Raw genomic sequence first — 11,660 nt, 5'->3', positions numbered from 1 at the left:
GGATTAAATGGTCGTGGATGACCGCGGAAATGCCAATTTTGGTACTCCGATAGAGATGCACAAGGATGTGTCAGTTGCTTAGTCGAGTAATTATTCCCATTGACCCAGTCAGTTCCGATGATCCATTAACAGTCAATAAATAATCAGTTTCTGTTACTTACCATTAACAGTTAATGAATAATCAGTTTCACTTATTTACCATTAACAGTCAATGAGCAATCAGTTTCAATGATTCACCATTATCAGTCAATGAATAATCAGTTTCAATTACTTACCATTAACAGTTAATGAATAATCAGTTTCACTTATTTACCATTAACAGTCAATGAGCAATCAGTTTCAATGGTTCACCATTATCAGTCAATGAATAATCAGTTTCAATTACTTACCATTAACAGTTAATGAATAATCAGTTTCACTTATTTACCATTAACACTCAATGAGCAATCAGTTTCAATGATTCTTCATTATCAGTCAATGAACAATCAGTCTCAATGATTCATCATTAACTGTCAATGAACAATCAGTCCCAGTGGCTTCACCATTAACAATTAATACATAATCAGTTTCAGTTATCTACAATTAATAGTGCGTGAATAATCAATCTCAATGATTCACCATTGGCAGCCAATGAACAATCAATCCCAGTGGTTTAATATCATCTAATATGAGGTTTATTTGCTGCAGTCAAACAAGGTACAAATATGATGTTTTGGATGTGTTAAAAGAGACGGCAACAGTCCCAGTGATTCACATTAACAGTAAAGTTGATGAACAAAGTATCATTGCTTAATAAATGAATATGAATTGTGAAATATGAATGAGTAACCAGTCGATGATTAATTGGGGATGAAGGTCTAGTTACCAAGTTATTTTGGTAATTATTTAAGCGGATACTAGTTTTGGACAATTCATCATCATGTCAAGAGGTGTCGTATTATTATATAACTAGATGCAATATGTAAAAGCTGTGAAATATTCAGTTGGATTACGTTCACTGAATTATAATCAAGATGTTTATACTGATATTCATTAATAAATTTCATGGTTCATCTATTCAGTATTGACTAATTAAAGGTTAATGGGGTGAATTACCTACTATATAGTACTCATCATAAATATACGAATGTAACATGTGCTGCATGGGCTATGAAGAGTCCTCATGGCGTAGCGTCACCGGTGGCGTTTCTAGGAAACATTAAGCGAGGGGGCCCGACCAGGAGTCACAAAATTTTCCAAAGGACCAGAGGCCACTTCACTATGTTAAATGATAAAAAAATTAGAAACGCCACTGAATGTCACATCTGCTAAAAACAATAAGAAATGTCATATTCTACTGGATACAATGCCACAATAAACTACCAAAAAATATTCTTAGAATGAAATGTTCCAAATTTCCCCAAGGCGGACAACGCCATGCAGGGTACAATGATGGAAATTTTGCCTGCTCTTTTTTCGATTTCCAACCATCTCGGTTTATTGTCCCATCCGAACGACTAGACGCTTTCTGCATGTCGGCAACTCTTACCTGCATCACTGACAGGGGGATACCGGGTCGAAAAATCCGAAGGTATCTCGACCTATGCCGGGATTGAACCCTGGACCTTCAGGTAAGGGAGCAAGCGTCTAACTCATTGAACCACTGGTTACTTAGACTACTTCGAGCTCATATTGACACAATTTCCATTTTCCATGTGTGGTTCCAGAAACTTGCCAGATTAGGACGTTAATAGGCCCATCATGGTCAAACAATTTAGGAATCTCTCGAAGCGCTCGACAGTTTACTAAAATGGGGTTTGATATAGTAGCCTATTACCAAACATAGCATGATTTTAGATCTTGTTTTCTAGGTAAATCTTTGCAAAAGCAATAGCCCGAGATGTGTGAGAGGCAACAGGCACAAAATACATTGTTCAATATTGATAGTAAGGGGATATTTACTATAAACCGAATAGTCTTGTATCCCCCCCCCCCTCCCCCAACCCCACCACCAAAGCAGGAGTTTGAACAATGCTTTGTTTTTCCATTTATTTCAATGTATCTATTAGTTTCTTTAATATCGTTTTTTATGAGTACCTGACAATTATTATATATGTATGTTTTTCTGCACATAAATATACTCGATTATACAACACACAACTACACAACACATTTTAACCACAGAAAACTGCCAAAATCAGGCAGGTTTGCTTACCTACTTTAACTTAAAGTTTAAATTTTTAATATAATAAGCGGATATTGTGCCTGGCAGCGATAGCGATTTGATATAAATTATTTAAGCAAGATTCTGAGATAAAACAACATTTACTTCCTGTCAAAGTGACGTAATCTATTTCAATTTTTACTTTTTATTAAAAAAAACCGATGGATATGCCCATTCTCACAACGGAGATCAAGTTTATACCCTCGAGGCCTTTGGACCTATTCAAAATCAATTATAACGTTCAATTACTTACGTAATAAGTAACGATTTGAAGATTTATGACAATTTTCTATTAATCTTTATTTTATCTCATAAACAGCTCTTCCTTAAACTCTACACCACATAAAGACAAACACCTCACGTGTGTTACATCGTCTGTTAACTTCATTTTCACTTCCTCCTAGAGTGCGAATCTTAGTTTGTGTTTACAATTCTGAAATTTGAAACGTTCGCTGTGTTTTTGTTTCATTAATGGATTAACACAGGAGGCAAAATTAGATACCCTGCTAGCAGACGATAGAAACTCGGCTAGCAGAAGTAGATAGGATTTGGGCAGAAGTCGCGCGATTTCCTTATTGATTGTCGTCTGCAACAGCTGAGAGATGACGTAGCCCCCTTCTGCTCGACCAAAACTGAGTCAGCTACACTACATTCAGATGGTCTTGTATCAAACGAAAGCGTATCGATCCATTTCAGGATTGACATAGCGAAGTCGGGGATTTCGATCGTTTGTGTTTATAGCAAGTCGCTTTCAATAACAAGCGAAGAGTGGATTCTATAAGATGTTTTCATGAATGTGTTGGGAATAACAAACAAGTGGAAAAATGTTGCAGAAATTTAAAAGCAGACGATAAAGGTTAGTGCTTTACATAAAAAATATTTTCATAGCGTGAAATTGTCAAAGGCTCTCAAGTCGCATATTAATGGAAACTATAGGCCTATTCCTTAAATAGCTCAACAGAAGTGCATTGCTTCCATCTTTAAATGGTTCTCTTTCTTGACAGCACGAAATAATGAGTTTTTAAAGGGATGGATATATTTCTTTTAAGATGCAAGTCATATCTTGGTCTGGAACCTACGAGCAATTTTACTGCCTGAACATAAAGAATATACGTTGAACATAGCAATTAAGTATAAATGCCCTAAAATGAATCTTCCCGTTCACTGTTCACGTCGGACGCCTTTTATCTCTTCGTTGCGATGCCCCCTTTGTCTTCCTAAGACATAAAGGAAATAAAGAAAAGAGCAACGCCTCAACTAGCTATATGCAATGATACATATAATGTTCCCATATTTTAAACCAACAATCGAAAATGTTTAAAGCTTCATAAATTGAAGTGATCAAGTACTGCACCATTTTTTACGTTGGGTTCCCCGAAATACCATTAGTATCCATATTTGATATTGACATAATATGTTAAGTTCTTTGTTTGGAAAAAAAATCTATATTCAAGATATACTATCATAATACGTTAAAGCACATGGCTAAAGTAGGCAATAAGTATATTAGTATATCAAAACCAACAGTGTAGTATAGCATAGCAAGTAGAAATATGCTTTTAAATTATATTGCAATATCTATGTATTTGATAATGTAAAATGTAAACGTCAGTATGTTTTATCTCAAAACTTAAAAGTTGTTTACATTTTGAAAATAATCACGAATCCTTTGTTAGTCCAGATGCGTAGTTAAAATTCACCTTTGTGGTAAAGTAATAAAAAGTTTTAAGTTGACTATTAAATGACCCCCTTTGTTCATAAAATCATCTGATTCAATCGAACTGGCCGACTTCCAAATTTCTAATGTCTTGAACTTTACAAACGGTGTCAACATACTCCAAATAATTGTGTTCGTGGATTCTTATTGAAGACAGTAATAGCTGTCATGTCAGTCGAGTTTGACAGTGTCATTAAGAGAACGATGGACATGAAACAAAGACCCTCGGTTTATTTGAACGCACCTAAATAATGACCAGTTTTGTTAGTTTATGAGATAGTCCTTACGGTAAACTGATGTGTGAAGCAAAAGTTGTTATCTTTAAATATACCCTTTGTCATATAATGACCGTGATGGTGATTAGTCGAACAAAGCAGATTTTCTTTTCTGAAATTAAAATGATTAGATTTCGGGGGAGAGAGGGTTCGATTCTCCCAAATGTACAAGCCTAGGTCGGAACAACTACTTTATTGAGAAATTGGGTTAAAGGTTTGAATTCTGGGTTTTCTTCTGTTCTGATCTGAAATTAAAAAGAAAAGTAACAATCAAATTGAATGGAGTTTTGCGTCCGACTGGGGCTAATGAAGACGGACAACGCCATGCAGTGTGCAAAGAGGGAAATTTGGCCATGACAGCAACATTAACCTACTCTTTTTCGATTTCAACTCAATAAGAATATTATATAGCAAATAGCAACAAAATTACCTTTTGCGTTATTAAGCTTTCTTGGTCATTTTTCAGCTTTAAGCTTTATATATGTTACGGCTGAATTACAAAATTCCTAATACGTGTACAGTCTATAAAGTATAAAGTTTTAGGCCTGCAGTTGACAAGGGTTGATCGTATACTTTCGATGCGTGTTTCCAATATAAATTCCTCGTCAGAACATTCCTTCAAATTATAATATTTGTTTGAACAAAGTAAGCGAATGTGTAAGCTCTATGACAAAGGATAGCGATAAATCATTTATCCGTTAAATCTTTTGCCAGCGAAAAAGACAATACAAGTAGCAAACAAGGAAACCAAACTCAGCTCAAACTTTGACTAGAGTGAAAAGTGAATTAGTATCTCACCGAGAAGAAACACTGCACAAATAATGGTTTATTTGTCTAAGTTTGAACCTATCTGATAAGTTTAACATGATTTGCTGTTGGTTTTGTTTACCGTAGTTGATAGACAATATTGGAGAAGGTTTAGCCGACCTTGTAGGCCTACTTGATTATTGGCTTATATTTCAAACTGATACTTTACACACCATAAAGATGGACACGGGACCGGTCCTTCTATGAAACATTCACCAAAACGACAGAATGATATGATTTATTGAAGGAAAAATATCTAAAAACATCATATTTTTCTTTTGTCAAGTTTTGTCAAGTTTGCACCAGTAGCACCTACATCAAAACATATCCAGAATACGGTCGACCTTATTGTTACCATAATCGTAAGAAATATCTCAACCTCACAAATTGCAAGATGATGAATTTACAGGAAATAGAGACTGGAATAGAGGCAGATGTTTCAGACTACATGGTTAAACTATTGCCTGTAAACCCGGATCGTATGTAGCCTACAGATCAAAATATCATCCCATGTAAATAGTTTTAAATTTAAAAGGAAATTCATGTTTTATTGGAGCGGAAGAATTGTTACCCCTCAAACAAATTTTTATCAAGTTGGTTTCCGTCCACGATTTTAATAACTTTAATATTGAGGTCAAATTTAGTAACATGCTGATTTTATCAAGGGATACTGTATAAATATTTGGTTTAGTATCACTTATCAAAAGTAAGATTCGAATTACGTAAGTAACGACAGTGTATTCAAGTACAGCATAATCATATATTATCTTTTTTGGCAATTGAGCTCTGTTGGCTGTAAAAGGGATCGTAAAGAGTTTTTCTTTAATTGCACGAACCACAGACGTCTGACTGAAAATTGAAATGGTGCAAATTGATGTTATCAGTATATACACATAAAACAATTGAAAAACCTCTTTACAATCCCTTTAAGCACAGAATGATTCATTTGAAATTTAACAGAAACATTTTTTCACCAGACATCCTATATACATATTTTCATGACCACACATACTTGTGAGATGTGAGGAAATGTCAATTCTTTATCTTAACAATTGGCGACAAATTTTGACTTTTTTCTACATTGGTGAACAATTCATTTTTTAACATCCTTTGTTTTTGAAAAATACAAGTTATACATGTAGGATTATCAATGTTCAAAGCTTCGATGCTTTATTTGCATCAAATATTGCGCATGTTTATCTTTGCAATTTGCCATAGGCTCACGGCACAACTGGAATCAGGACAACTCGGACCAGAACAAACTCGGATCACATTTTTTTTTTTAATATTTCATAACAAACTTGGACCACTTTTCATGAAAAACTTGGACCACATTATTTGAGACTCGGGACAATGTCTAAGCAAACTCGGACCCCTTTTTTGAGATTCGGAACACGTTTTAAACAATTACTAACGGTTTTACTTTTAACTCAGACCACTTTTCATAACAACCAGAGTTAACTGTTTCCAGAAATCCTTTGGAAACATATGGATGAGTAATTACTGGTAGATGAATACTAGTTAAGAATAATTATAGGATATTATTACTTAGCTTTTCTTACAAAAAGTTGACGAGTTTACCAAAAGGGGTGTGTGCTATACAAACAAATCGTCTACCATCCTCTCGACAAAGGATTACAAAATTTTATCCAAGAACAAAACTAGTTTAAAAACACTATATTCTCATCAATTTGTTATTACAAAAATATAATCCATAGTTAAAAATTAATTATTTAGTGAAATGCTTCAGGGAGAATAGAGAGGGATTAATATATCATCTAAAACATGTAATTAAGCGATGACTATGCCCCGGGGCGCGCGACATGCATTATTAGCACCCCCAGGGGAGATGGAGTATGAAAGACCTTCCTATATTTATTGAGTGTTAATTTGATGATAAGACCTGGTAAGCCATCCGCTATGTTCTACTCATTAATTTTCATCATCATGTAATGAAGGTTTGTCAGATACAGCTGACATTACGAAAAACCAATTTCATGACCTAATAATGTGGACGAGGTCGTGACGATCTTTTAATGCATGCAGATCACCTTGAATAAAAGACTATTGTATTTGTACTACCGTCTTTGTCGTCTGCATATATAGGGGAGGTGGTCACTGTGATTTATTTGTCCTTGTGCAGTAACATAGGGCGTTTTTTTTACATCCAGTCGGCTTGGATTCTTTTTGATCTCGCTTCTTTGAAAAGTCAATGTATAACAGAGTTTACTTTAGTAATGCCAACTTTATTGACCTCGCTGATATCGCTGTGTGCAATTGGCAGTGGCTCTTTGCGGCAATTTCTAACCTTCAAGCCTTAAAAGATCGCATAAACAGTGAACATCCTGCAGAATACCCTCCGAAGGACTTAATGCCTTATCCATATCTGACCTGCATCAATAAAAGGAGCAATTGGTAACCGAAAGAAAGGTTATGGTTATCTAATTGAAATTGCATTCCCAGGGTTATTAAAATTACAAGATGCAGTTTTGGCATTAATATTCATCGTAATTGACAATACAATAAAATGCTTGGGGTTATTGACGGGGCAATATATCTAAATGTATGTATTAAGCCAATTTACACATCGTAAACACGGGTTCATGTCCTTAAGATATAAGAAAATAAAATCGATCTTTTGGCCATCTGTAGTCGCTGATAATATATATTACTATCTACTCTACACTGACGACCCAACACTAATATATCGGTAAGACTATCGTTAATTATGATTTTTGATTTGTAATATGGAGAAATGAAATAGGGTTTAACATCCTACTGTATATTACTGTTATTAGTCTAATGAAGACAGACAATGTCATTCAGTACTTTTCTAAAAAGATTACTTAAAGGGATTGTAAAGCGGTTTTTAATTTTTATTTTTATGTGTATCGGGGACACTGATAGCATCCATTTGCACCTTTCCAATTTGCATCCGACGCCTGTGCTTCCTGCAATTCCACTAAAACTATGTCACTAGGCCTAATCGCGAACGGCCGTGTGTGATAAAGGATATTATTTTGCGATTAGAGACCTCATCAAATTCTTCACTTTTGTGAAATTGCAGGAACCACAGACTTTTCAGAAGTAGAAAATTTATTAACAATCCCTTTAAGACAACGCCATGCGGTGTGCATTGAAAAAAAAGTCGCATTTGTTTTGTAAGTATACCATACGATGCGGCATATATTATGCTATTTCTGTTCATTCAAACAAGGCAAGCTTCCTTTGAATATGTCTGATTGCTAATGAAATATATAATAACTCTCAACATCTTCACAATAACAAATGCACTCAATATCTCAAAAATATCAATTTTGTGTATGCTCATTTCCGCTTTAGAAAAATTTAGAAAATCATAAAAGGAATAGTGAAAATCAGAATTTCTGAATATTATGGACATAACGGCAACAAAACGAATTGATTATCATTTAATGCTTTATATTATTGGAATAGAAGCGGCACACAACCGAAGTTCATTTATTCGGAGATTAAAGAGATAACGGAACATTACGTCTCAATGTTTGTTGAATGCGTATTTGCATTTTGATATCTTGATATTCTGACTCACAAAGAAGACGAAACAATTTATGCTTCCGAATATGTTGATGATGATAACTGATTCATCACTCTGAAAATAACAGTTAAAGGTTGTGTCCCACTTTATTTTTGCCATATTTCTTTTTACCTATGGTTAAAACTCAACTAATTTAAATTTTTATTATTTTAAACCGGAGCTTGGAGCGTCCACATAGCTAAGATTTTATTGTCAAAATTTTATTGTTTGACAACTTTACAATTAATCTCTTATGAGCTACATCCCACCAGGCTAGTGTTACTGTCAAGAAAAGAATTTCCCTTATTGCATACTGCATGGCATTGAATTTGTTTCACTACCTCAGTTTCATAAACAAATTGGACTTAAAATTCTAATTCTCAAAATAATAAATTTTGGTTCCAAATAGTGAGATTGTCCCTTTAAGATTCAACAGAAGGGTGCAAAATGAATCATAATAGGCCTACAACAGTGCTAAACGAATTAACACAACAAATCAACTAACAATTGCACTCTATCTCATAAACTTGTTAAATTTCAATATCGCCATGTGGTCACATGTGATAAAAGAAATGGGGTTCCTTTGTTTCCAGCTCAAGTTACGAACAAAGACTGTCCCCACATAATTCTCATTAATGGATGTGTCAAATCTGTTATAGAAGTTTTTTTTTTACTAAAAATGTCGACATATTATAATTCCAGACCTTAACCATCATGTTTCTTCTGGAACATGGACGTTATTCCATCATCGCTTATTGATATTTTGCAGAGGTTTCACTATAGGAGGTTACACTAGACAATCTGCCTGTAATGATGCACAACAGTAGTACTTGAACGATATTACATCGCATACGATTAAACTCGGGTTCATTCAAATTGTTCTGTTATATAACGTATATAAGTCTATAAGATTTGTATATTATTGATGTATAGTCATATAATGACCAAAATGATCAGATTAGCATAAAAAAGAATAAACTTCAATATTTGTAACAGACCTAACATAAACCAACCTTAGCTTGATATAACTGTAAATTTATTATCGTATCCATTGCAAAAACTATTGATTGTAATAGGATATGTTAGGTGAGATTTCACACGTTGTTGTAAGGTAACCTTCCTCTCTGTGCTTTAAGACTTTAATTTGAAAATTTGAGTGTAAATACCTAAAATACACTATGGCGTATTGAGCCATGTCGCCTCGCCCTGTAAAAGTTCAATTTTCAAGTGACAATTAATATCAATGCTCAAAATTCTTCTGAGGCCATCTGAAATTCGTTGCCTTTGGCAGCCCTAGATCCCGCACTCAAAGGAGGAGAGGGGATTCAAGATCATAGCTGGGTTAAATGTTAACATTTCATTTAGATACCATTGGTTCTTCGGCTGACAATCCAAAGCTGATTATCCGTTCAACTAAATCTAATGGATACGTTAATTGAAATACCGTTTAACCAAGTCTATAGAGACCTAAGCTACAATAATTCCTAGATTTGTAACCACGGAAGCGTGTAATACTGACTATATTCTGGAATAATCTTATCAACCAAATGCCTGATTAGGCCTGAGGCTACGGTAACGGTGCGTGAGAAAGATTGGCCAGTTATTAAAATTCCAGCTTCCTGAGCAATTTCACATCATTTTGTTTTCGGGATTATTCAAGGTTGCTCAGACACCGGACACGCTCCGTGCTTTGTGATGGCTGTAACAGTGGATTAAGGGTAGCTGTGCTCTCTGATGGACTGTTGAACATCCCCCTAGAAGCAATGAATTCATCGTTATTGAAGGTCTAACATACCGAGCAATTTTGCATCATTTTGCTTCCGGAATTATTCAAGATCGCTCAAATACCGAGCACCAGACACACTCAAAACTTTTTGGTGGTTGAAATCGTCTGTCTGTAGAGACTAGCCAGTTATTTAACTTCTAGCTTACTGAGCAATTTCGCATCATTTTGCTTCCGGGAATATTCAAGGTTGGTCGTAACACACTTGAAGTTGTCTAGCTGTACTCTCAAATGAACTGAATAAGAACACCATCCGCCTGCAGCGTGGACTTCATCGACCACTTGTCTATTATAATTGACTTAAAAGAACGACGAAGACCAGGTTTTACAAGAACAAACCCTCATCTTGACGATAGCCATCGATTTTCACTTTTTGTTGTGTTCAATGAAACGGAATCAATAAGATTTCTCCCAAATGATACTAAATACCAGAAACAAACATTGGCCTTGACTGGGTGAACACCTTTGGGTATTTTTGGCTAGATTTCAAGATGTTATTCAAGACAAATTACTGTCTATATAGCTTGAATACTTTCTATCTGATACCAACTAATTCAATATAAATAACTAGAAAAACATAAATTGAGACGGTTTCTTCAACCGACATGTACTGGCATAAACTAATTAGTAATATCAAAAACTACAAAAAATACATGGATTATTTCGCTATCTGACAGAATTCGTCGATGGTTGAGAATTAAGAACTATAAGAAAAGACTTGAGAATACTTAAAACTAGTACCCCGTATGATAACTGAGTGAATACCAGTTGAAAAGTGAGACTATCTAGTGTAACTATATATGTTGCTAACTGAGAGAAGAAAATGTTACTGAATCTGGTGATAACTGAGAAGAGACGCTGTACATGTAAATGAGTATCTGCAAATTGATAACTGAGGAAATCAATGACTTAGCACTATCGTAGGACAAACAGTATATAATGGTACTTGATAACAATGAATTTCTGATAACTGAGGACATAATTACTGTATAAAGTATATGCAGATAACTGAGAAATGGAAATATAACGATATCTTCCAAATTGATAACTGAGGAATTTCCGAGCGTAATATGTCATACACCAACCCTACTTTTCTTTGATCTGAAATCTTCTTGATTCATCCAAGTCACATTTTTAAAACCAATATTTCGCTACGGGACAACCTAAAAGAATTCACGTGGCCTTGTCTCGACTAGAGAAGGTTGAAATGAAATAATTAAGCGAGTATTTTAGTTCTATCACTACTCGTCTTCTCTCTGGTTATTGACATGGTTTGAACTTGTTGTCAATTCCCTATTTATTATTGTCCTGTTTGATGT

This window comes from Lottia gigantea (assembly GCF_000327385.1).
Source record: "Lottia gigantea unplaced genomic scaffold LOTGIsca_98, whole genome shotgun sequence".
Taxonomy (NCBI): Eukaryota; Metazoa; Mollusca; class Gastropoda; family Lottiidae; genus Lottia; species Lottia gigantea.
Note: the sequence above shows the minus strand (reverse complement) of the source record.